The following is a 6,290-nucleotide window of genomic DNA, read 5'->3' as shown; positions in this document are numbered from 1 at the left end:
CACAAGCCTTAAACATCAGACTCTGAGTAAGTTATCAGAAGTCACAGTACACTGCACTGTGAAGGACTGACAGTTCCTTGACAGAGACGATATTCGGCACACAGAGCACTGTCACGACACATTGATAGTGCCCCTAAACTGTGCCATTCTCTTACCCTAGATTCCCTCAGCTGCTGCCACCACCTGCTCCTAGTTTCGCTGCAGTGGACAAAATGCTGAGCCCTGCCTGTGGCCGCGTGCTGGAAGGACTGCCCCTTAGGGCCCATTTCTCGCACACCGCCCTGGTGGGCTCCAACACGCCTCCTCAACACATCACCTCAAAAATCAGCCTTGTCACCTCTCGCACAACAGGTTGCACGTGGCATTGCCTCAGGCAAGAGGAAAGACGAAAACTGATGGGTGTACCCCTCCGCTCCTTCCTCTCATACCTGTGCCTCCCTTCTGGCCTACCTACAGGCTAAACAGACATTATATTTTGGGGAAGAAGGGAAAGGGATGAGGGAAGAAGGGAAGGGGGAAATTGTCAAACACTTTTTCCTTCATTCAGACCCTGATCTGAACAGCAGAGCCACAGTGGGCACGTACAACTGCGAAGTCTCATGTGCTCTATCAGCCATCTCAGCTGGGTTATTCTGATGCGTCAAGCCTTGCCTCTAGTTTGGGTGAAAGACACACGGACAGTGCCAAGGTATGTTAATGACAAGCCCACAGATGTCTGCTTAAGCTGATGTTTTCACGGAACCAACAGCTCTCAGCTTCCAAGTAACTTCTGTCCCTTATTTTCAGGGGGACCACAGGAGGATTTTCTCAGAAACCTCAAAGACTGCAGGGCTGTGTGTACAGTGAATCAAGCACAGGTTAGCGGTAACTGAGGGCTATTAAGTTAATTTGGAAATCCCTTCAGCAATATCAACTTACACAATTGTACCCACTGTTGCAGCACTGCCTGTCTGAAGCGTTCACCGCCAGTCACCGCAGCTGACTCCAGGCTGCAGGATCGCTCAATGCAGACCAATGTGGAGTGAATGAGAAACACATCAGCAGCAACTGAGGATTAAAGTTCAGCTGGCACTAAAAGGAAACAAGAAGCAGACTCAGGAGCAGAGGCCAGGGTACGTATTGATGTTGAAAACTTGGGACAGTCCACAGCTTTCCACCTCTGTCTACTGTAAAAGCGCTAGTATTCAAAAGTAGAGGTGGGTCCTCCATGGAGCACTGAGCCTAGCAGGGCCGCAAGGATGGGAGTGGGGCTGGTGTTGTGGGCTGAAGGGCTGTGCAGAAAATGATTGTGCCCAAGCCTGAGGCAGGTAGCCCTTGAATGCTTTCCACCTTGATTTGCTTACAAGGTTTTCAAGGGAGAGCTTGCCAGTGGAGTTCCTTGGAGTCATGGGAAGTGGTAAGGCCTGACACTGTCTGCTTGGTCTAAGCTTGTAGAAGTCAGTGCCAGAGGCTTTGTCTCCAAATAGATGCTCACACTGCTGGGAAGTTGCAACCGACAGCTCCGTGGCTGTATGCCTATGAGAGCAATATCCAAAGGGCTCTTACCTTACCTGGCTCCCAAGTGCAGCCTCACCAGCACACCAGCTCTCACAAGGAAGTCCAGCCTGCTTCCAGTGGCACTAGCGAGTGTTGGCGAGCAAGAACCTCTGTCAGTGCTGTCTGAAGAGAGCAATGGGAGATTGCTTTAGGGTTCTTTAGGGGCAGACCTCAGTTTTCAATCACAAGGACCTTAAGAAAGCCACCCAACACCTCGCAGAGGTGGCAGACTAGTCCTCTCTTCTCATGCCACTGCACAACTTTTCCCTATGGCTCCCTAGCAGACTCCCAACCTTGTTATCCCTCCTCATCCCCTGCAGTCTTTCTCCTTGCCTGACAGTGTGCATTGCTCTGCCACCACAGCCAGGGTCTCTCGTGGTGAGCCTTGCCTGCCTAAACCCACCTATGAGCTGACTGCTCCTCCTGGGTGGCTCCAGAATCTCTAGCCACACCTGCAGGCTTCTCCAAAACCTCAGGTGGGGCTGGGTAGAGTCTAGATGACACACAACATCTCATGAGTATCCCTGTTAGCTGTAATGACTCGTACAAGCATAAACTTCTGAGACTCTCTGAAATCCTGCTTTACAGACCCTGCACCATCCTTTGCCTCACATTGCCTCCACCGTAGAAGCTTGAGGATGTGTCATCAGAATGGAGGAATGCAGCCAGCAAAGCCAGGCATAAGGGAGAGAGAAGTCGGCAGGAGTGAAGAGGCGTGAGCAGGCTGATGGCTCCTAGCCACACTGGTAAGTGTGGCACCTGGAGATAGTCTGTCTGATGACTTGTACAAAAGAACTGTCACAAAGGGCATCGGTGGGAAAGGACAGCCAAGTCACTGGAGAAGCAGCTCTTGCATTGTGGGTATAACTGTGTCTGTTCTGACCTACCATAGCCTTCTTTAGACTCTGGTTTGCAAAGTCAACTGTTTCTTCCTCTAGCCTCCTGCGTGTTTCACTTGCATGCGGTTACACACCCTCTGGTATCTCTCTGGCTCTCAAGGATGTGGTCGAAAACAAAGCAGGCAGCCGCATGCTCTAAGCTCAGGGACAGGTGCACACCCTCAGGCAGGACTTGCTGTAAGCACGGCTGGGCAGTGCTGATGGGACCGAGGCTTGGCCTTGCGTCCCCAGCAAATTCACAGCTCCCTCCTGGCCCCAGCCTCCTGGGCGGGGTCCCACCAAATCGCCCATCAGCCTTCACAAGAGTCATTCCCAGAGGAGGAGACAAGGCTGCAGAGAGATGTGGACGTTGCCCATTCCGGGAGGATCAGCCCGCCATTTGTCTCCCTTCATCCTCAGTGTCAAAAGCTCAAAATAGCCCCGCTCTTGCAAGACTCCTGCGCGGGGTCATGCCTGTTTGTGTAGATGATACGTTCCACTAATAGCGCTCGAAGACATTCCTCGGCGGGTAGGTTGCCTTCTATATCTCAGCGCAACGTGCTGCCGTGTAGGAACAGGACAGCTGTGTTGTGTCCTAAGACGGCAGATGCTATTCTTATCCCAGAGAGACTTGCTCCGGCACAGCTCCTTTCTCAGCTGAAATGTTAAAAGTCCGAAACAGGCCCGAGCGTGCTCTCCCTGGTGAGAGTATAAATGAGGAGTGGTCCCTTTGAAGTCTGTGCAATGACGCTGTGCCAACCAAGCGCCTGGGGGCTCGCCATGCCCTCCTGCGGTGTGCTGTCCCATGGGGAGCACAGCAGCTGCCCAGGTGCTTCCAGGGGCTCAGTTTGGGGTGGATGGGGGTGTCACTTCTCTTGGACACCAACAAATGAAAAAGGCGGGCTTGGCTGTAGCTCTGCAAGTGTACGATTTTACAGCTGCCTCCCCTTGAGTCCCTGTCTGGGTGAAGATGAAGACAGAGGCAGGGCTTGCTCCGAGGTTCAGCAGCACTGCAGAAGGCCATGTGCCTTTGCTCAGGCTGTGCTTTCACAGCACTCCCTGAGGGAAATCAGTAGGGCTGTACACCAGAGATCCCTCAAGGGCCACCGGAGTGTCAGGGCTGCAGGAGAAGCCCTGGCCAGGCCGGTGGCTATCGTGTGGCGGTATGGAGACCCAGCTCTGCCTGCAGCAAACCAAGAAACCAAGGCCCAGAGACATCAGCTGGGACAGCGGCTGTGCCTTTCGCCTCGCCCCTTGGACTGTAGTTCAAAGGACACAGGCCCCATCAGTTTTATTCTCAGCTTGGGTCTTGTCACCTGACACCAAAGGGACAAACAGGTTCTTTCAGGGATCCTTGGCAGAAAGACGATGGCGTTATTACCAGGGGTTGGGAGCAGGGGGTACCGGTCACAGGGCTCCAGCAGGCTCCTGTCAGTCACAGGGAGCGCAGCCAGGCAGCAGCCGGCTGGGCCCACTGCTCAAGGCACCCATTGCCAGGGGGTGGCAGCATGGAGCCGCCGAGGTGGATCCTCCTGCTACAGACCAGCCACCAGGCCTCACTTAAAAATGGGTGCTCTAAAAGCTGCTGAAACTTCCGGGCCCGTGTATTATGATCAGATCACACCAAAAAGGTTAAAATCCAACCGAGTGAGTCAGCCATTCTCGTGTGTTCACAGAACAGAACAAAGACAGGTGGAATGGGCCAAAGAAGGCCTGGGAATGTTGGGGTCCTCAATGCTAAAAGAAAAGACCCTGAGCTGACAGAAGCAGCCACTGGTGGTGTGTCTTTTGGAAAGGGGGGCATCCAAGCACTTTGGCAGCGTGGAATAGGATCAGACTTTAAAGTAGCTCTGGAAAATAGGAGAAAATGTCTCTAGTTTTCAGAAATTTAATGAAGAGAAACAAAGTACTTTGGGAGGATGAAATCAGGCAGAGAAATGCATGGGGTTTGTCATCTGAGCCAGGGAGAAAAGGACTCAGGGACATAAGTTTATACACACTCAACAATGTCAAACAGTTGCAAAAATGGTATATCTGATTACAGCGAATATTAGTATAAGTACTCTTTCTGTGGTGCAGGATATGACTATTTGCTTTCCTCAGCAATGGGTTATCTTAGTGATACTCTACAGTACTTCAAATAGAGCACATTTTGTAGACCTCTTCTGAAAAAAGAAAAATCTTTCTGTAGAGTAAGGAGTAAAGGAGCCAGAATGACAAGTAAAGAATATGACTTAGAAAAAGGTATGGATAAAATTTCATTTTTTAAGTCAGGAGACAAGAAAAGTAAAGACTGGGTTTGGGAGTATGAAAATAATTTTGTCAAATGAAAAAGGTTTTCATTAAGAAACATAGAGGGTTATATCACTAGGACTATAACTGTTTAATTTGAAGTAAAAAAGATTTGGAGTAAATATTAAGGAAATATTTGAATGAGAAAAACTATATGGTAGAACAGAGTATCTATAATATTGCATGATCTCCTTTAGCCTATGTTTTTAAGGATCTGTTTTAGACAAGAATCTCCTAAGGACTGTCTGCATATGGATGGTATCATATGCACTTTTATAGAAAAATAGCAAGTATATCAATAGCTTTCTTGCAACTGAAACTGTGATGATCATCATGTCTATTTTTATATTTACATTTCATTGTCAGCTACTGATCCTGCCTGGAAAAGTTGCTATAATTTCTGAGAAGGTATATGTATCCCACTTTGCCTCGTAATACCTAGCAAAATTGTGTAGACATGTTAATATATGAAATATGATTTTTATCTATTAAAAGCTTCTTTTTCCAGTTGGAAAGAGTTCCCATTTTAGGGTTCTGTTTATTTGCTTCCCTGAACAACAAGGCTAGTTTGGGGAATCCGTTCTAAGGTATATAAAAGCATTGATTTTTCAAAATTGATAAATAAATAATTTGCCTTTAATTTAAGAAACACTGTAAACACCCTTTAAAAATGAGAACTCTTGTTATTTTTATGGACCTATTTTGAGCCTGTTTTTTCATAATTCTTTAACTCGTAAAAAAATACCTCTCTGATGGTGCAATATGAACTATAGCAATGTGCTAGCCTAAACAAGATACATCACATATAGCTACATACAGAAAAAAATTTGCATTCTCAGGTTTTCTTTCATGCTGACCTAACAGTACTATTCACTTGAGGATGCCATAAATTATGATAAATTACCAGCATCCAAAGAGCATACCAAGGGGAGGGAAACCAAAGATTCCTTCCTCTTGGATATTTATTCCCATAACTGAAGAATGATAGCCTTTTGCATTGACACACTCTTTGTGGAGTCGGGCTGCCTGTCAGCTGACAAGTGCTAACTGATCATGGGGAAAACACTGCTCCAAACTGGCCATAAAGGACCATCTAGGAGAGGAAGTTTAAAATAGATACAGTGCATGTGTTCCAACAGAACTGCTGCCCCACTGCAGAGGATCTCAGATTTGTGAACTCCTGGACTAGAGGGACACCTGTATCTCCTGAGCTAACTATTCCAGTTATAGAATTTTTTGAAAGTATTCTGTATTAAAGGAAGAAACTTCTTGAAAAAGAGTTTGAGGAAATAAAATTAAATTCAACAGCTGAATTCTCCATGATTTTACCAATGAGTCTGCCATACATCCAGGAAAAGGGCCACAAAGAGGTCCTTTCTTTCTCCTGTTTCTAGATGCATTAGTTCCCTTGAATTCAGAGTTTCAACACGGATAGGATTGCGAGGGCACTAAGGGGTGAAATCCAGGCTTAGCAAATGCATGAGGCAGACAGCAGTGCAGTCAAGAGATGGCTCTGCTCTGAGACCTTGCACCCTGCAAGATACTGGCCACCTGGAGGCACTTCTCAGAGAGCAGCAGGCACTT

Source organism: Calonectris borealis, chromosome 20 (genome assembly GCF_964195595.1).
Source record: "Calonectris borealis chromosome 20, bCalBor7.hap1.2, whole genome shotgun sequence".
Classification (NCBI taxonomy): Eukaryota; Metazoa; Chordata; class Aves; order Procellariiformes; family Procellariidae; genus Calonectris; species Calonectris borealis.
This window is presented reverse-complemented; position numbering follows the sequence as displayed.